This window comes from Microcaecilia unicolor, chromosome 2 (assembly GCF_901765095.1).
Source record: "Microcaecilia unicolor chromosome 2, aMicUni1.1, whole genome shotgun sequence".
NCBI lineage: Eukaryota > Metazoa > Chordata > Amphibia > Gymnophiona > Siphonopidae > Microcaecilia > Microcaecilia unicolor.
Genome location: NC_044032.1, coordinates 621,313,422 through 621,335,468, shown reverse-complemented (window position 1 = coordinate 621,335,468; position 22,047 = coordinate 621,313,422).

The window sequence follows — 22,047 nt, the reverse complement described above, 5'->3', positions numbered from 1 at the left end:
GGGTTAAGTGACTTGCCCAGAGTCACAAGGAGCTGCCTATGCCTGAAGTGGGAATTGAACTCAGTTCCTCAGGACCAAAGTCCACCACCCTAACCACTAGGCCACTCCTCCACTCTTGTAGTTTATAAAGGCTAACCTTTTCAGCTACTACTTTCGAGAAGCAAAGCAGCCTCCTTTTCCTCTTACATTTATTTACTTTTCTTACAAAAAGATTTGTTGCCCTTACTTATAGCGCCTTTCAGTTTTGCCCACTGCTTTCCAACTTCTTCCAGATGTTCCCATCCAGATAGTAATTCCCCGAGGTCATCCCTTATCTGAATAAAGTTGGCTTTTTTGAAGTCTAGAACCTTCACTTTTGAATAAACCCTTTCCACACCTATCTTAGTATCAAACCACACCATCTGGTGATCACTGGATGCCAGATGATCACCTACTGTAACATCAGAAACACTCTCCTCATTAGTAAGCACTAAGTCCAATATGGCCCCATCCCACATGGGTTCCATTAACGACTGCTGGAATAGTTCCCCCTGTAGAGAATCCAGGATCTCCCCTGCTTCTAAAAGACCCCGCAATAGGGATATCCCAATCAACATCTGACATATTAAAATCATCTATTAGTAGCACTTCCCCTTTCACAGCTATATTTTGAATGAATGTCTTCAATTAAATCTCTGTCCATGTCTTCTGTCTATGAAGAAGGCCTGTATATCACACTAATGTAAGTACATTTGCCATTCCCTTTCCAGATTGACCCACAGTGCCTCTTCCATACCCTGTAGGCCCTGCAATTATGTGGCTCTAATATTATCTTTAACATGTAATGTCACTCCCCCTCCCTCCCTCCCTTTCTTTCTACCCTGTATTTCCTAGTGGCGTAGCTATGGGTGGCTTGGGTGGGCACAGGCCCACTTATTCTTGCCTCAGGCCCACCCAGTCTAGTGGCTCCCAAAACACCTCATTGGCAGCGCCTCACTCCTCTCTCTCTCTCTTCTCTACTGGCAGCACCGCATCTTCCTGTCTCTCTCTGAATCTCCCTGCCCCGTCCCACATTTGAGCCGTCACTGGCAGCGATTCCTATGATGGCTCATACTACCCCTCTCCTCAAGTTGCTTCACTGGCTCCCTATCCGTTTTCGCATCCTGTTCAAACTTCTTCTACTAACCTATAAGTGTACTCACTCTGCTGCTCCCCAGTATCTCTCCACACTCGTCCTTCCCTACACCCCTTCCCGTGCACTCCATTTCCTGGATAAATCCTTCTTATCTGTTCCCTTCTCCGCTACTGCCAACTCCAGACTTCGCGCCTTCTGTCTTGCTGCGCCCTACGCCTGGAATAGACTTCCTGAGCCCCTACGTCTTGCCCCATCCTTGACCATCTTTAAATCTAGATTGAAAGCCCACCTCTTTAACATTGCTTTTGACTCGTAACCACTTGTATCCACTCGCCTCCAACCACCCTCCTCTCCTCTTTCCTCTACACGTTAATTGATTTGTTTGTTTTATTTTTTGTCTACTAGATTGTAAGCTCTTTGAGCAGGGACTGTCTTTCTTCTATGTTTGTGCAGCGCTGCGTATGCTTTGTAGCACTATAGAAATGCTAAATAGTAGTAGTAGTGTCAGCCCTGCAGGCGTTCCCTCTACTGCATCCTGCCCTCGATGATGTAATTTCCTGTTTCTTTACTGGCGGGGATGCAGTAGAGGGAAGCCTGCAGGGCCAACGCAGGTTGCCTACAGGAATCACTGCTAGTGATGGCTCGAATGTAGACCGGGGGGACGGGGCAGGGGGATTCAGAGAGAGGCAGGCAGATGTGGTGCTGCCAGTGGAGAAGAGAGAGAGAGAGAGAGAGAGAGGAGTGAGGTACCGCCAATGAGGTGTTTTGGGAGTCACTAGACCATTTGCTGTATGCCACATAAAGATTGTAAGTTATGTGGAATTATATTGTATTATGTAGTATGTTAATATTGTTCATTGGTGGTGGATTTTTGCTCAGAATTTGTTAGTACTGTAATGTTTTATAGTCAGCTCCTGAGGATGCCATCATGCGAAACATGGATTCTATGTTGAGCTGTATCAGTGTGAGCTAGTGAACCGAGTGGATTGAATTTGGATTTTGCGGAACTAGTTATAGTTTCATGTTGGACATTTTGCCATCCTTTTATGGACCACTTGGGATTTGGAGCCCAGCTGGAGAGATAGCATTAATCAGCAGAAAGAACACAAACTTTGTAGTTTGTTATTTATTTATTTATTTATTTGTTGCATTTGTATCCCACATTTTTCCACCTATTTGCAGACTCAATGTGGCTTACAACAATACATCATGACAAGCGTCAATCAAGAGTAGATAAATAATTGGTTACATAAAGAACAAGAGTAACATAATGGATATAAACAATTCAATAAAGCATACAGATTATCAAGTAATTAGTGATGTATTGGAATTCCTATTATTATTATTATAAGAGATACGAGAGACATTACAGCATTACAGCTTGCCAGATAAGTTAAAAACTGTTTATTTAGTACATCATGCAAAAAGTAATTTTGATGAAGTACAATACATCAGTATATTATGCAAACAAAATTTCTAATTAAGGATAATGGTGTTACATATAATGTTGAATCTTATCTGGTAGAGCAACATTTGTAATTGAGCATTGGTAGCACATTGGATATAATACATTATTTTGAAATATTTAATATGAAAGCATAAGTACGTAAGTATTGCCATGCTGGGAAAGACCAAAGGCCCACCATGCCCAGCATCCTGTTTCCAACAGTGGCCAATCCAGGTCACAGATACCTGGCAAGATCCCAAAAAAGTGCAAAATATTTTATACTGCTTATCCCAGAAATAGTGCATTTTCCCCAAGTCCAATTTAATAACGGTCTATGGACTTTTCCTTTAGGAAGCCTTCCAAACCTTTTTTAAACTCTGCTATGCTACCTGCCTTTACCACATTCTCTGGCAACAAATTCCAGAGTTTAATTACACGTAGAGTGAAGAAATGTTTTCTCTGATTTGTCTTAAATTTACTACATTGCATGCCCCCTAGTCCTAGTATTTTTGGAAAGTGTAAACAGACACTTCACGTCTACCCGTTCCGCTCCACTCATTATTTTATAGACCTCTATGATATCTCCCCTCAGCTGCCTTTTCTTCAAGCTGAAGAGCCCTAGCCGCTTTAGCCTTTCCTCATAGGGAAGTTGTCCCATCCCTTTTATCATTTTTGTCGCCCTTCTCTGCACCTTTTCTAATTCCACTATATCTTTATTGAGATGCGGCGACCAGAATTGAACACAATATTTGAGGTGCGGTCACACCATGGAGCAATACAAAGGCATTATAACGTCCTCACTTTTGTTTTTCATTCCTTTCCTAATAATACCTAACATTCTATTTGCTTTCTTAGCCGCAGCAGCACACTGAGCACAAGGTTTCAACGTATTATCATTCTGTATTATAATAAGATCTCTATTTTTTACAAGGAAATTTCTTATGTATAGAACAGAGTTTCCAAGGTACTAACTTTAGATACCAATACTAAAATCTCCTATAAAACTAGTTGCCTTGTTTCTGAAATCTCCGTATAAGCAGTAATCTGGAGACCACCTGACTTTTTTCTCTGAGCATTTATAGTTTAAAATTGTTGACAGCAGCGTAGGTCCTTTCCTTATCGATTTCCAGCATCCAGAGTAATGGGACATCCTTATAAGTATTGACCTTGGCATCTATTGCCCTGCAGCTTTCATCTGTCATGAAAGTAAGAGAGTGTGACACGTCCCTAAAGAACGGGGATATTGTCAGTCACTGTAAATTCTATGCGTCTTTTGTTTTTTCATTCAATTTTTTTTTTTTTTTTTTGCTATGCAACGTTTTGTAATGTTGGAAGGAGTTTTCTGATGGAGAAAGTCAAGCTGTTGGAAATCGAGCTTTTGACTGTGTATTTGTCTGACTTTAGTGGCTTTGCCTCATTTAATACACCTCAGAATGTATTTTTTTTTGTCTTCCTAAATCTAAAACATTGGCTGCCTCTCTCCCACAGTATCACATACCAAATTCTGCTAGTTGTATTTAAGATTCACCATTCAGGTCCTCCACTCTTCCTTTCATGCTTACTGATTCCCTACTCCCCTGCCAGAGGACTTGCTATTTCGCATTTCCGGGCAAGCAAGTCAAAGCAGTTTATAGACTAAAATTAGTTATGAGTGGAACGTCACTTATAAGATAGACCTTATAGACCTACCAACCAGGAACTCTACTAAATCATCACACAGGTTCCTGAACCTTCACTACCCCAGCTGCAAAGGAGTGAAATATAAATTAGCATACACATCCAGTTTCTCCTATATAAGCACGCAAATATGGAACGAATTACCTAAATCAATAAAAACAACACACGACCTGAATAATTTCCATAAATTATTGAAAACTAACCTATTCAAAAAAGCATACTACAATAATCCATCCTAAATACCAGTTAACAAAATTTACACCGAATCTTCACTAAACGTAATTCTGTACTTCCCGATTGTCCATACTAATTTAACAAGATTGAAGTTTAACATTCCTGATTGTTCAAGTTAATCTATCACGATTGAAGTTAATCCAATACCTTTTATTTCTGATTATGAAAAAGTACTTTCTTTATCTGTATACCTAATCCTCTCCGTCTCCTTCACCTTAATAATTGATTTGATTTGCTTACTTTATTTTTTGTCTATTAGATTGTAAGCTCTTTGAGCAGGGACTGTCTTTCTTCTATGTTTGTGCAGCGCTGCGTACGCCTTGTAGCGCTATAGAAATGCTAAATAGTAGTAGTAGTAGTAGTTAAATATGTATTTCTCTTCCGGAATTGGTGATCACCATTACGGAAAAATGTAAGCCACATTGAGCCTGCAAATAGGTGGGAAAATGTGGGATACAAATAAATAAATAAATAAATAGGCACCCATTCACAGAAGAAAAAAGTGCACATTCAAAAGGAGAAGTGTAACCCGGGTCTCGCCACTGCCACTAGCTCAGTTCCAACTTCTGATCGGTGTATAGAAAATAGAGGATGTTGACATTTGTTGTGGTGATGTAGTAATATTATTATTATTAGCTATAAATATGTATTGCATTTGCTTTTAAAAGTTTGGTGCTGGCTGTAAATAAACTGCATTTATCTTTACGAACGTTTATGAGTTTATGTGCTCTCTCTCCTCCTTTCTGGGCATTGTTCTGGCCAATACAGCCCCTCAAATGGGAATAATTCCTGGGCAGTTGCGCATGGATACATATAGGCACCATCATATAACTGGGTGCGTAAGTGTATTTCTGTGCCAGTCTGCTGTTTCAGCCCCATTTCGGCACCTTGCATCCGTTAGAATGTGTTTCCGCACTGAAAGTTGGGTACAGAATTAACGCCTAACTTTAGGTGCATTTATTGAATTCCCTAGATTTATTTGTAACATTTGTATCCCACATTTTCCCACCAATTAGCAGGCTCAATGTGGCTTACATTTGCCGTAATGGCGGATGCCATTTCAGGTAGTAGAATTGCAAAGGTTATTGCGTATGGTGCATACATACATGATAACATACATGGAACATAACTTATATGGAATAGATCATGGTATATATGTATACCATGTGCCTACATACATGGTAGAGAAGAATAATTATGGTATTGCCTGAAGGTTTCAGGGTGATACATTGCATTATAATCTACATTAGGTCATTGACTGTAGAGAGATCTTGTTTTGCGTAAGGTTTAGGGTGGTGGTGTCTGTCATGTGATAAGAGTTCGGTTTTGTATAGCTTGTGTGTAGTGTTATTATTTAATATTTAAGATGGATGTTTATGGTATGCCTTCTTGAAGAGCTCTGTTTTCATTAGCCTTCAGAAGTTAGTTAGGTCTTGCGTTGTTTTTATGGCCTTCGGTTCATAAGACCAGCCAAAGACATCTCAAATGTGTAGACACAGCGAGTAACAAACAGCGACCAATGCACAAAGGGGTCGTATGTAAGTAAGCTGCATGGATCCCCCTTTGTACATTGGTCGCTGTTTGCGACTCGGAGCTGTCAAATGCATTTGACAGCTCTGATGCAGAGCTGATCCAACCCCAACACCCAGAACTTGCCTTCTTTTTTTATACCCTATTTACATTACATGCATATGAACTTACTGCCCAGAAAAGCATCCAGAATAATTTAGGATAAATAAGTTGAATTTCACTCCCTCTACTACTTCTTGTTCAAATGTCTGCCGCTAAACATGGTCACATTTCATAATGTTAAAATGAATGTCTTTCCTTTTAGAAATCAAAACCAAAGCATCTCACATGTACACAAAAGCCTCAAGCTCATGCAACCTGCCAAAGTGTCTCATATACACATAAAAAACCTGCTGCTATCCAGTGTCTGGGAGCAAGCGAGACAAGGATGACGTGTTCCTCTTCTATTCTGGCTTTCTAGCTGGAGTCTAACCCTACATTCTCAGACAATTTCGCTCACCTGAACATCAGCATCTGGCTGCAATTATTTTGAAGATGCAGGATATTTGCAGGGAGGCGAAACATGAACAGTTTTTCCTGTTTTCACCCCGTGATCTCATGAAGGCACCAGCTTTTTAGAACTTAATCCCGTGTCCAAACCATACAGACATATGGTAATGAGGGTCAACGTGACACCCTTAAATACAAAGGGTAGTGCCCTTATGAAATGTTATTGAAGACCACAATCAGTCATAAAGGGGCAAATTCTATATAAGGTTCAGTGAGTAGCAATTTATGTGTGCTACTCAACTGAGTACCTAGCCAATTAGTCATGATAATTGGCCAATAACAACCAGTTATCATCACTAATTGGCAATAATTAGAATTTACGTGCACTTCTTTTTAGGTGTATTCTAAAAAGAGGTGCACGTAAATTCCAATGCACATAGCTGAAAAGGGGGTATGGCCATGGGAGGAATGTAGGCCAGCGTTTCCCAAGTCCGGTCCTGGAGTACCCCTTGCCAGTCAGGTTTTCAGGATATCCCCAATGAATATGCATGAACTTGATTTGCATGCACTGCCTCCATTATATGCGAATCATTTTCATGCATATTCATTGTGGATATCCTGAAAATCTGACTGGCAAGGGGTACTCCAGGACCGGACTTGGAAAACACTGGTGTAGACGTGTCAATCAAATTTATGCATGTTATGTTAGAATTTGGGGGAACACGTGTACATTTAGGTGCGGGCATTTATACCAGGTTTTTGGTGGCGTAAATGAATGCACCTAAATGTACGCGCATTCCCCCGGCCTATGCGCTATTCCATAAACTACATCTTCCTGTAGATGCGGTTTATAGAATAGTGCTGCACACGTTATTTCAATGCACCTATATTTTAGTGCTTCAGCTTTGGGCATTTAATACGCCCATACGCTTTGCTTTTTGAGAAGGTTTTGAGGCGACGAATCACTTCATGGGACTAGACATGGTTATCATGGATTGAAGTCAACCCAGGAGTGGATCACTGGCCTATACGCTAAGTGCTAAAATTGATTACATTGTTATATATTTCATATTAGAGTACTACGCAATTGAGCACATCAGTATTTAAAAAAAATTGGTATAAGAAAAAACTACAGGAGAGATATTCTCTCTATATAAATATTTGTTGTTGATTAAGGTGCAATGACTTTGGATGGAGGCAATGAGGGAATTGATCCAGATAATTTAAAATATTGAACAAGTCTGTGTTATAATATGAGCACATGAGGGTGTTTTTGCTCACAAGAAATAAAAATTAGTGGAGAAATTCTATGATCGAGAAACTTGTCCACCCTTAGAGGCATAAATCACCTTGGCGTAGCCTTGCTTGGGTGTGTTCACACTCTGAGATCTCTCCACCATTACAAAAAATATATTTTGTTGTTTCATTACAATAATATCTTGTGTACGTAGTAAACTTGATTCATCTGGATCATATTTTTCCTCGTTTCCTCCTTCCGTAATAGACCCTGGTTTTTTTTAACCAACTTTAGTTTTAATCTACCAGAGGTTATTTGAGGGTTTCACATTTGAAGAGTTGGTTTTACCCTATATTTTAGATGCCATATACAGAATCTGACCCAAAATATATTAATTTTGTCAAGTCTTTGGCTAGCCAAAAAAATATCTCTTCTTTGTCGTCAGCTTTATGTATATACATTGTACCTGTTTTTCCAACATTAGCTGTTGAAGCCTTGATGGTGGGGCCTACTGTTCTAATGTTTCAACTTGGGCTAAATCATACTAACAGCATTTCGTGAGCCCTCTTCTGTTTTTCTCTGCGGCACTGATGAAGATCAAATTTTCCATTCCATGTTAAATGACCTGGGAAAGGGCACACTGTAAAGTGCAGCACGTTAAAGTAACGGTAGCTATGCATTTGGGGATCATCTGGTTTTCGATGCCTCTCCTACTACTGCAACAATGTGGTTTGATGTTGAGATATGAATTATATAGGAAAATCACATTGTTAGGCAGTGAATTATATACATAGTGCATAAAAACATAGTAACATAGTAGATGACGGCAGAAAAAGACCTGCACAGTCCATCCAGTCTGCCCAACAAGATAAACTCATATGTGTATTCTTCCTTGATTTGTACCTGCCTTTTTCAGGGCATAGACCGTACAAGTCTGCCCAGCAGTATTTCCCACCTCCCAACCACCAGTCCCGCCTCCCATCACCAGCTCTGGCACAGACCGTATAAGTCTGCCCAGCAGTATTTCCCACCTCCCAACCACCAGTCCCGCCTCCCATCACCAGCTCTGGCACAGACCGTACAAGTCTGCCCAGCAGTATTTCCCACCTCCCAACCACCAGTCCCGCCTCCCATCACCAGCTCTGGCACAGACCGTACAAGTCTGCCCAGCAGTATTTCCCACCTCCCAACCACCAGTCCCGCCTCCCATCACCAGCTCTGGCACAGACCGTATAAGTCTGCCCAGCAGTATTTCCCACCTCCCAACCACCAGTCCCGCCTCCCATCACCAGCTCTGGCACAGACCGTATAAGTCTGCCCAGCAGTATTTCCCACCTCCCAACCACCAGTCCCGCCTCCCATCACCAGCTCTGGCACAGATCGTACAAGTCTGCCCAGCAGTATTTCCCACCTCCCAACCACCAGTCCCGCCTCCCATCACCAGCTCTGGCACAGACCGTACAAGTCTGCCCAGCAGTATTTCCCACCTCCCAACCACCAGTCCCGCCTCCCATCACCAGCTCTGGCACAGACCGTACAAGTCTGCCCAGCAGTATTTCCCACCTCCCAACCACCAGTCCCGCCTCCCATCACCAGCTCTGGCACAGACCGTACAAGTCTGCCCAGCAGTATTTCCCACCTCCCAACCACCAGTCCCGCCTCCCATCACCAGCTCTGGCACAGACCGTACAAGTCTGCACAGCAGTATTTCCCGCCTCCCATCACCAGCTCTGGCACAGACCGTATAAGTCTGCCCTCCACTATTCTCGCCTCCCAACCACCAACCTCTCTTCCCCCACCTGCTCCACCACCCAATTCCGGCTAAGCTGCTGAGGATGGCCTATCTTCTAGTTGTCTCTGCAGAGGTCTACATACATCTGGCATGTGCTACACAGTTCATGATAAGGTAATAGTAATATTTGAATAGGGAAGCTAAAAGTCTGCTCTGCTTTTCAGAAATTGCATGTGAGTAAGTGCTCCATGTTAGTAAGTCACTGCACCCTTTCTTTCTAGAATATGCATGTTCCATCCCCTCTTTAATTTCTTGGCTTCTCATTTGAAAGATTCTACAGTAGTTAGAAAAGTGGTGTCTTATTGTACAGTCCAGCCGCCAACCCTGAATTCAGGTCATAAAAGAGTCTCTTTATTACAGAGACTAGAAAAATGAGGCTTTCATAATTCCAGCATAATCCTCATAGCTCGCCAGTTCAGAAGTTTCACATTCATTTTAAAGCACAGAAAGGTTCAAAAGGAAGGAAGGAAGGAATGCTAGGTTCAGTCCAGGGTGGACTGAGGGTGGTCTGGGCCCCCCGCCTGGCTCCTGCCCGACGCTTCCCTTGGTGCCGCAGCTGCCGCCGCTGGTGCTCCAGTACTAGCTGACCCCTCAGGTAGTAGTACCCTGGTGGTCTGGTGGCCTCTGCAGAGGGAACGTTCTTTCCTGCCTGCTGCGCTGCCGCTATTCCTCCACCTGCCTGCACCACCTTGTTTTCAAAATGGCGACTGAGACTTCCGTCTCGTGGGTCTCAATCTCACGAGACTTCCACAGGGAGTCTCGGCTGCCATTTTTAAAATACGGTGGTGCCGGGCAGGGGGGAATAGTGACAGCACAGCGGGCCGGGCAGGAAAGAGCATGTTCCTCCCGCAGAGGCCACTAAATCACCAGCAGCGTGTCTTTCAAGGTAGGACCTGGGAGGGCTGTAGTGTGCACTGGGCATCCGCCCCTGGGTTCAGTATTAGAAGTAGAAAATTTCACTTATCCTAATCTGGAAGTCTTTTTTTTTTTGTCTGGAAGTCAAAACATAATTTCAATACAAAGTATAAAGGCAAAAGAATATTCAAAGTAAGTGGAATGTGTCCGTTGTGGAGGTTTTAACTTCCGAATGAACCTTAGCTGGAGGAAAAGCAAAAACTGAGGCCTCATTTTTTGTATAAAATAAACATCATCACTGCTTCTGGCTTATTTTATTTGTAAAGTGTTATTGCTACAAAGACTCAGTGCAGCATCAAAACAGAGGTCTGCCCTCTGCCATTTCTCCCAATAATTGGCCATTTCATCATCTCTTAAAACAATGCTTCTCTCTATTTCAGATGCCCCCTGCCACTCTCTCTCTCCCCCAGGCTTTGCTGGTAATTGACTCAATTTCAGTACTTGGGGGCGTCTGTACTGTTGCCAGTCAAATGCCACATAATCTAAAATAACATCCCAATGTATTTTGCAAGGTAAAAAGCACCAAATATTGGGAGGAAAAAAATGTTTGAAAAACAAAATCAGCTTGACTTCTATGTCAGTTCCTGGGTTAAAATTATGTAAGGGAGTTTCATACTTTTTCACAGAGAGGGTAGTTGATGCCTGGAATGCCCTTTGTGGGAGATGGTGGAGACAAAAGCAGTGACATCATTGAAAAAGGTGTGGGATAAACACAGAGGATCCATAATTAGAAAGAGGATGGTATAGAAAAAAAACTTAAATGACTTCATGGATGTTCATGTGTTAAGTGGGGCTTAGATGGTGACTGCAGCTGTGAGGAACTAAGGTCAATGCTGGGCAGACTTCTACAGCCTGCATCCCAAACATTGGTACTCTGTAAAGTGGCACATATTTATTTAATTTAGATTTTGCTCACACCTTTTTCAGTAGTAGCTCAAGGTGAGTTACATTCAGGTACATTGGATATTTCTTTGTCCCAGGAGGGCTCACAATCTAAGTTTGTACCTGAGGCAATGGAGGATTAAGCGACTTGCCCAAGAGCACTAGGAACGGCAACAGGATTTGAACCTGCCACCTCTGAATTGCAACACCGGTACTCTAACCACTAGGCCACTCCTCCACTAGCAACATTCCATCTAGAATCTCAAATACTAGCAACAGAATCTCAAATAGTACCAGCATTTCATAATCTCAAATAGTAGCAACATTCCAGAATCTCAAAATGTGGCAACATTCCATGTAGAATCTTCAATAGTAGCAACATTCCATATATTTAGATTTTGCTCACACCTTTTTCAGTAGAAGCTCAAGGTGAGTTATATTCAGGTACTCTAGATATTTCTCTGTCCCATGGGTCTCACAATCTAAGTTTGTACCTGAGGCAATGGAGGGTTAAGTGACTTGCCCAAGGTCACAAGGAGCAGCAGTGGAATTTGAACCAGCCACCTCTGGACTGCAAGACTGGTGCTCTAACCACTAGGCCACTCCTCCACTAGCAACACTCTATGTAGAATCTCAAATAGTAGCAACAGAATCTCAAATAGTACCAACATTTCATGTAGAATCTCAAATAGTAGCAACATTTCATGTAGAATCTCAAAAACTGGCAACATTCCATGTAGAATCTTCAATAGTAGCAACATTCCATATATTAATTTATTTAGATTTTGCTCACACCTTTTTCAGTAGTAGCTCAAGGGTGAGTTATATTCAGGTACTCTAGATATTCCTCTGTCCCAGGGGGGCTCACAATCTAAGTTTGTACCTGAGGCAATGGAGGGTTAAGTGACTTGCCCAAGATCACAAGGAGCAGCAGTGGGATTTGAACTGGCCACCTCTGCATTGCAACACCAGTGCTCTAGCCACTAGGTCACTCCTCCACTCTGTATAAATAGTAACGCACAGATCTCAAAAGGGAACATGGCCATGAGATGGGCATGGATGGGTTGTGGGCATTCCTAACAACTACGCACACTGTTATAGAATATGCTCGAGCTGCACCTAACACTCTAGTTTACTAAGCAGCGCTAGCGGCTGTTCATGCACTAGTGCCAACAAGGCCCTTTCACTTTGTGGGATTCCGCAGAGGTCTGTGTTGGGACCGCTGCTTTTTAACATATTTATAAATGATCTAGATATGGGAATAACTAGCGAGGTAATTAAATTTGCCGATGACACAAAGTTATGGAAAAGTTGTTAAATTGCAAGAGGATTGTGAAAAATTGCAGGATGACCTTACGAGACTGGGAGACTGGGCATCCAAATGGCAGATGATGTTTAATGTGAGCAAGTGCAAAGTGATGCATGTGGGGAAAGAGGAACCCGAGCTATAGCTACATGATGCAAGGTTCCACATTAGGAGTCACCAACCAGGAAAAAGATCTAGGAGTCATCACTGACGATACTTTGAAACCCTCTGCTCAGTGTACTGCGGCGGCAAAGAAAACAAATAGAATGTTAGGTATTATTAGTAGAGAGGTGTGGTAGCCATGTTAGTCCACTTTTAAACGTAATCAATAGAAATAAAACAAAATAAAACATGAAAAAGAAAATAAGATGATACGTTTTTTATTGGACATAACTTAGTACATTTCTTGATTAGCTTTCGAAGGTTGCCCTTCTTCATCAGATCGGAAATAAGCAAATCTTGGTAGATGTAAGTTAAATCTTGTTTTTAGTATCTGGCTTGTTTCTCCAATATAGCATCCTTGGTCACATTTTTTACACTGGATTATGTATACCAGATTGGAAGATGAGCATGTGAAGGATTCCTTTATGTTGAATGTTTTTCCTTTGTGAATGACTGTGGGGTCCTGTGAGATGTTTTGGCATAGTTTTCAGCTGGATATATTGCAAGGATGTGTGCCATTCTCTTCTTTTTGAGTCTGTGTTGGGAGCTTACTTCTAATTAGCTTGTGTTTTAAGTTGGGTGGCTGTCTTAAAGCTAGCACTGGTGGGGATGGGAATATCTCTTTCAGTAATTCATCCTCCTGGAGTAGCGGCTGTAGATCTTTTATGATTCTTTTTAATTTTTCCAGCTCTGCGTTGTATGTCACTATAAGAGGGATTCTGTCTGTGGCTTTTTTTTCTTTGTACTTTCTGAATAAATTGAAAACTATCAAGCAATTACCACCTAGCACCCTTCTGGTCACAATAGATGTAGAATCACTATACAGCAACATTCCCCATGCGGATGGCATAGCTGCATGTGGGAGGTTCCTAAAAACATCAACACTGGACCATCAATACTCACCAGAAACTATTACAAAACTAATCAAATTTACTTCCGCTTTAACAATGATATCTATCTACAAATAATGGGCACTGCGATGGGCACCAGGACAGCATCCCAATATGCCAACCTCTTTATGGCTGAACTGGAAGAGACATTTCTGAATACATACCAGACCAAACCCCTAAAATACTACCGGTACATTGATGACATTTTAATGATTTGGACTGAGGGGGAAGAATCTCTAAAACAATTTTACAATTCCTTCAATACATACCATCCTACACTCAGATTCAAAATTGACTACTCCCCAGAAAAAGTCAATTGTTTGGACCCCACAGGCTCAATCAGCGATGGCAATATACAAACATCTATATACAAGAAACCCACAGACAGATGCAGCTACCTCCACAACTCCAGCTTCCATCCTTCACATACAAAAAGATCCATTGTTTACAGCCAAGCCACAAGATACCACCGTATCTGCTCTGACCCAGGGGACAGAGACAGACACCTAGAAATCCTGGCTGCATCCTTCAAACATAAAGGCTACAATCCCCAAATAATCTCCAAGAATATTGCCTCCTCCCTCCAGCCACCCAGCAAGTCTCCTCTGTTCCCTGCCCCCCCTCCATCCACCCAGCGATTCTCCTGTGTCCCCTGCCCCCCCTCCAGCCACCCAGCGATTCTCCTTTTTCCCTTGCCCCCCTCCAGCCACCCAGCGAATCTCTTCTCTCCCCTGCCCCCCTCCAGCCACCCAGCGATTCTCCTATCTCCCCTGCCCCTTCTCCAGCCACCCAGCGATTCTCCTCTCCTCCTGTGTCCCCTGTCCCCCTCCAGCCACCCAGCAATTCTCCTCTCTCCCCTGCCCCCCTCCAGCCACCCAGCGATTGTCCTATCTCCCCTGCCCCCCTCCAGCCACTCCTCTACTTTAATCAGCATATATTAAATTCCCCCCATGTGCTACAGAAAAGCACCGAGCACATCCTATATAATAAAATGCATCTCCAGCATTCTGAAGCCGTAGTTCTGGAACGTTGCATGAATGCTTCAAGGCTTGAAGGCTTCAGAACGTTGGAGGTGCATTTTATTATAGAGGATGTGTCAGACATGCCCCAACCTGCCCATGCCCCTCCCAGGTCCATAGTCCCTTGCAGTGGTACATTCTGGAATTTGCACACAATTTATAGAAAACCGACTAGGAGTAATTCCGTGCATAACTGCTAATTGCTGCCAGTGTCAATTAACACCAATTATAGCCATTAATTGGTTATTAGTGCCAATTAGCAGCTTGTTAGCCTATTAAGGGGGTCTTTTACTAAGCCACAGTAGCAGTTTTAGCTCACGGTAGAAATCAGCTGGCAGTAAACACTGTATATAACTATAGGTGTCTCCGAGTTTACTGCCAGCTAATTTCTACCGTGAGCTAAAAATGCTACCGCGACTTAGTAAAAGACTCCCTAAGTTACACACATAACTGCCCATATTCTATAAATTGTATACAACTTTGCACATTAATTGCAAATTTGGGCATTCAACGTTATAAAATTATGTTTATTATAATTTGCTTAATCGCTTTTTTACAGAATAAATCAAAGCAATGTACATAATAATATTAATTTAAAAAAAATAATAAGAAAAACATAGAATAAGAATGCCATTGTATGTATAAGAATATCAACAGCAAAAATGAAGAGCAGACCAATGTGGTGGAATAGACAAAATTTATTTAACGCAAATGAGTTAAAATACAAGACAACTTTCTCTAACCGTCCAGGCCATGTTTCGCCTTCTCGTGGGCTGTATCAGAGGCTTAACATAAACCAGCAGGAGCCGTTCAATGTTTTCCCTGTCTGGCTAACACAAAGCATCATATAAGATTCAATTCCAAAACAGCAAGCTGTTTTTCTCAGAGCAGACTGCCTACTGCACAGACTGCTCACATAGACAACTTGATAACACAGATTATCAACCTCCATTGATATATTACATTAATAATAGTCTGATAGCTGGTCATCTATATATTACAAATGCACTGGCATAATATACTGATATCATTCAATTTGTGCTTATCAATGTTCTGTCCTCTGACAGCCTTGTACTAGTTTATGTGACCTTAAAATGTGTTTAATGCTTTTACTGTTATTCTCATTTCTAAGGATTTTCATTGCTGCAGTTCTCACTGCAAAGATATGTGAGCAATGCATCGTGTGTAATGTGGTTCACAGGCAATGCAGCCACACTTGCCTATCTGTATAAGAACTGTTACCATTGGTTGTGCTGCCAGGGCCGTGCTGATGCGGTAAGCGCCACTGCCCTGCCGTCTGTCTGCTCACTTGCAAAATCTTTCACCTGAACTTGTGATTCTCCTATCTCCATTGCCCGCCCCTTTTCATGCAAAGGAGCAGTATTAATTGAGGCAGGCACGCTCTTCAAGTTACTGAGAATACAACCAGATTACTATTTATGCTTCGGTTTGGGGCTAGCTCATCAGTCAGGGTGAGTTTCAGAGCTTGAAACAGCATTCAAATTAAAGAGAACCTGAAATTTTAAAAGTGCTAAGAATAAGTTTTAAAAGTATTTGCCTTAAATCTAATTGCAGAATTCAGGTGCTGGGAGTCTGTACTTGGTTGTCATATGCTCAGATTTGTTTAAATCATATGCAAATTAGTCCGGTGTTTTTCACTAAACATTCCCATGAGTGTCTGTATGTTAATCTGCATTCAAATAGAGCTCTCTGATTGGATGATCAGCTTCTGTTAAGAAATCTGCCCGGGAAGTGAACAGAGTGAGAGCTGTCCTTGGCCAAGAGAGACATCCAGCTGTGACTTCCTGTGTTTGTTGACTGAAGTTATAAAAGAGTGCCTGATTGTGGTAAATGAGAAAATATAAGTGAAAAGAGATTGGTGGCGATTGAAGTTTCTCTAGTGAGAAAAGGATCTGAATATTTCAGGATTACTTGAAGTTTATGAAGAATAGAAAAGGGTGAATTTCAGTTTAAGAGTGTTTAAATCCTATAAGCTATATAAAGGCTAGGTAGATTTAAGTGACTGTAAGCAAGGAAACCTTAATATTTGATCTGAAATAAATATTTGATCTGAGATAGTTGATCAGAGATAAATGTTTGATCTGAATTATATCCTTTGGTGCAAAGGAGATTAGAATGCAATAGAGTATTTCTTTCTGTTTACCAGTACAGTCAAATAATTCCATTCCACTTAAATAATTTTTTGTTATATATATGAGGGAGTAGTATCTGGATTTATTGTAAATCAAATTGATTCCATTCACAGGAATTCATATTCACCTTCATGCATTCATCCGATATTATCTTTTAAGGATGAAGTTTTATTTTATGTTCACTCTGTCTCTTGTGAGCTGAGCACAGTTAGTTTCCTCGGCTGGCACGACTACATATTAGAGGTATTTTGATACTGTGTGAAGTTTTACCACAGACGGGTGACATATATAAAACATTCTCCTTGGATAGGATGTGATATGTGAAAATACATTTTACTTTAATGAAATTGCTAAACTTTAGAGTCAGAGACTTATCAATGAGGGATACATACAGTGCTATTTTTTTCCTGAGGTCCAGCTTACTTGCCTGCTCCCTTCTGTTCCTGCTCTGCTGGACGGGGGGGGGGGGGGGGGGGCGCCAACCGATAGTCTGCAGGGGGGCACCAGAGACCCTAGGCATGGCCCTGTGTGCTGCTGCCTAGAACTCTTTTCTCTCTCAGCCAAGCTTGGCTCCTTTGTCTACCTGCTATCATTTCCTGGTCATTCTTACTATCTCTGTCCTGAAAGGCCAGCCAGGTATGACCTTTCTCCCCAATCGAGGGCCGTCCTCTAGGACCACCCTTGCCACCCGGTGGCAAGTTTTGTTCCCATTGGCCTTCACCTCCTCCTCCCTGGGCCTGAGTGAGCCTTCTTGACCTCCCTGCCTCTCTCTCCATGAGGCATTCACCATCTTGCTTCAGACAGCACTTGTCCTGCTGAACTCCTTGCAAGGAACTTGATTTTTTTACCTTGACTATATCTTCCTGATGAGATATTGTACTCTCCTGTCACCCAGCTCTGAGCTACTTCTACCTGTATGTAACACAAAGAACTTAAGTAGAAAGTTTCTTTTTTACTCTGAGATTCTGTTTCAGTTTCCCTCTGGATCCTAAGTAGAGAGGTGTGATAGCCGTGTTAGTCCACTCTTAAGGTTATCAATAGAAATCAAACAAAATAAAACATGGAAAAGAAAATAAGATGATACCTTTTTTTATTGGACATAACTTAATACATTTCTTGATTAGCTTTCGAAGGTTACCCTTTTTCGTCAGATCGGAAATAAGCAAATGTGCTAGCTGACAGTGTATATAAGTGAAAACATTCAAGCATTACTGGATCCTGCAATGCTCCTTTAAAACCAGTTTTATTTCTTAATCTTTCTTATGCTCAGTTCAAACGTTCATAAACTTGCCAATGCAAATACAGTCTCTTTACTGGCTATAAACTACTGTAGGCAATGGAGAGGGGAAGGGGAGGTGAGCAGAGCAGATATCTGTAAGAAAAAGAAGAGCAATTGACCTTAAGTGCTTTTTGGGAATACAGCTAGAAGACATGCTATCACAGTCTTTCAATGCTGGTTTTAAACTCCACAAACTTTCTGCTTTTCTGATAAATACACTCAAACAGTCTTATTTAAGTCAGAAACATTGCTTTTCTTGGCTAAGAATTCACTTGAATGCAGACTTGTTGAAATCCAGAATGAATCAGCAGATTTACTTGTTTTGCTTTTTCATATCCTTGCACTGCTAACAGACTGCAGAAGGCTGTCTCAGAAGCACACGTTGTGCTTGGTAAAGGATTTAGAGGCAGATGCATCAAGCAAACGTTAAAAAATCTAAATCGTTAAAGTCCCTAACGATTTTAAAAAAACGAAGAATGCACCAAAACAACAAGTCACACATGGTCGGATCGGTATTGAAAAGTACAATGTATCAAAGAATCATAATACACGTCGGTAATCGGCCCCTAAATCATGCGCAGAGCAGCCAAGCGTTATGTTAACTGCTCTGCGCATGCCACAAACAGTCAAAACACAAGCACATGGCTCCCAAATCAAAACAAAAATCAAAAAAAGAATCAGGAGGGGGCAAAGGCGCTCGTGAGGAGCGTCCTGTATGGCCATCCTTGCCCCCCCCGCCCGAGGTTGCTGTTCCCCCCCCCCCCCGCTTCCCCCTGCATTATAAATTAAAAAGCAAAACATACCGTTAGCAGCCCCGGCCCCCCCTCCCTTCCTCACTACTCTGTCTCCCCTCAGCTCCGCCTCCCGACATCCTCCGCCCTGTGCCCCGCCCCTCTTGGGGTTGTCACCGCCATTCCCCCCATCCACTGGGCCCCCCTCCCTCTTACCGGGCCCGTGCAGCGTCTCTCTCCTCTGTCCGAAGGCGCTGCACGGGCAATAAGAAAAGCTGATGCCTGTCTTCGCCCAGCTTCGGTCGCGCGTCTCTCTCCTCCTGGGCCCACCCCCATCTGACGTCAGTAGCCTACGACCCCAAGAGGGGGCGGGGCACAAGGCAGAGGATGTCGGGAGGCGGAGCTGAGGGGAGACAGAGTAGTGAGGAAGGGAGGGGGGCCGGGGCTGCTAACGGTATGTTTTGCTTTTTAATTTATAATGCAGGGGGAAGCGGGGGGGGGGGGGGGGGAGGAAACGGCGACCTCAGGTGAGGGGGGCAAGGACGGCCATACAGGACGCTCCTCACGAGCGCCTTTGCCCCCTCCCGATTCTTTTTTTGATTTTTGTTGGGTAAGGCTCAAACATGCTCTGGATACGCAAATACTACATTGATGTGGTTTATGACACGTTTTCTTTAAGCTTAAACACAGCTCTTTTGGACATATGTAATGCTACGTCCTTTTGACCAATCACAGCGCTTTTAGCTCTGCTAATGCGCTGGGATTGGCTCACAGTTTGTTTGTTTTTTCACTTTACGATTTTTCCTGGCACAGAGCTGTCCTAACGAGAGGTACAGACCTCTCGTTAGATTTCCTGCCTTTTTCCTGCGTAAAGGCAATCGGAAAAGGTTAGTGCATCTCGTTTCAATGGGGTTTGTACACAAATTGCTCATCTGCATTCTGTTTTCGTTAGCTGCTAGCTTCCTCGGTAAAAGCCCTTTGATGCATGCAATGGATCAAAATTTCCTCGTTGGAGGGTCGTTAAAGGCTCATTAAGGTTTAGTGCATCTGTCTCCTAGATTCCTCTTTTAATAACTAGTCATCTTTTTACTGTCAAGGCCTTTTAAAGCATAATATTTTTGAAGCTTTAATATCCAAGAAGTGTAAACTCGGCACATCAGCACACCCAGAAGTGTCTTTTCTTTTTCTGAAATTTGTTTTTTTTTTATAAATGTAGATAGTTTACTCACAGTTAGCAGATATTCAGAAGTTCATGCTCCGAGGCAAGAGACTTCATAGGCCCAGATGCATGAAAGACATTGGTAATTCCCGTTCCCTACCGATTCCATAGCGAATCGGTAGGGAACGGGAATGCATCAACGATAGGGAATGCAAATGAGCTACTCGTTGTAGCTCACTTGCATTCTCTAGTCCTTCGGTACCTGAGTCGGAGAATCGGGACGTCCCTTTAGATTAGGCTCCTCTTCCTGGTCTCTTCAGCCAATCAAAGCGGGCTTAGCTGGCTGTTGTCAGCGAAACGCGCTCTGATTGGCTGAAGAGACCAGGAAGAGGAGCCTAATCTAAAGGGACGTCCCGATTCTCCGGCAACCAGGAAAATAGAAAAATTTTCGCTGTTGGAGGGGTAAGTGGCGCGGCGAAGACTCAGAAGGGGGAAAAAAACACGAGCGCCGGCAGAACAAAAACTGCAAAAAAAAAAAAAAAAAAGACGTCTCTCAGAAGCGCAGGGAGAGTACGTCCTTAAAGGACGCCCCTCACCTGCGCTCCCTGCTTTTTTTTTTTTCTTTTTTACCTTTTTTGGGGGCCCTTTTCCTTTCCGATTCCCTCACAGGAGCCCTAACAAGAGGTCAGACATCTCGTTAGGGCTCCTATGGTAAGGGAATCGGAAAAACGGTAGTGCTTCTGATTATAATGGGCTGCAAAGGTACTGCAGCTCATTATAATAGCTTTTCAAACATTTGCATTCCGTTTTCGTTGCCTGCTACCGTGGCAGGGAAAATGCCCTTAGTGCATGCCCGGGGTGAACTACTTGCGTTTTAAACTGGCTAGAACCAGTTTAAAACGCAAGTTGTGGGCTCGTTAGGTTTTGTGCATCTGGGCCATAGTTCTGAGAGCTGGATTGGAGGATGGAGATGGAAATCTGAAGAGAAGGAGCTTTATTGCAGAGGTGGAAGAGTGGTTAAATAGATGAAAGCAGTTCAGAGATGGGGTGCTGGGATTGTGCAATATCTTGAGAGAAAGAAGGTGTGAGGTAAAAAGATGAGTTGTCTTCTGGGGAACAGAAGGTCATATGCTGCCATGGCAAGGAGGAGAATGTCCCTCCTGGAGACAGGGGAGGTCAGAAAAAGCCCCACACAAGACTAGGGACGGGGAGGTAAAGGGGCCAATAGGGACAGGACTTGCTATCAGGTAGCAGAGGTGGTCCCATATGGCAATCCTCAATTGGAGAGAAAGGTCATACCCTAGCTGACCCATCGGGACAGAGATAGTAGAAATAATCAGGAAATAAGAGTAGGTAAACAAAGGAATCATGCTCGGTAGAGAAAGGGAGGGGGCCTTTGCAGGAGAAAAGGCCACTAACAACTTTATATAACAAGAGGGGTGGCTGTGGTACACGTGGGACTACATTACACACAATGCATTGCTCATATACCTTTGCAGGGAGCGATGGCAGCAGCGAAGCCTGTAGAAGTGAGAATAACAGTAAAGGCATTAAACATTTTAGGATTGGCCGCTGTCGTGGACAGGATGCTGGGCTCGATGGACCCTTGGTCTTTTCCCAGTGTGGCATTACTTATGTACTTATGTCCTCTACTTGGCTCACTTTTATTACATAGAGCAGTGATTTAACCTATTGTGATGTCATAGTGGCTCATTCCACCAATAAGAGCCAACCTCATTAGTGATGTCACAATGGCTAGATTGTATAGAATGTTTGTACGTTTGGGAAGCTCGCCAGGTGCCCTTGGCCTGGATTGGCCGCTGTCGTGGACAGGATGCTGGGCTCGATGGACCCTTGGTCTTTTCCCAGTGTGGCATTACTTATGTACTTATATAAAACTAGTGTAAGGCTGCCAGGGGCAGAACACCCAGCATGTTTAATACAAGCCCTAGGCACAATGCTGAATCTCCCTTCATGAAAATACAGTAGGATGGTGAGTTGAACAGGGAAACTCACTACAACTACATGATT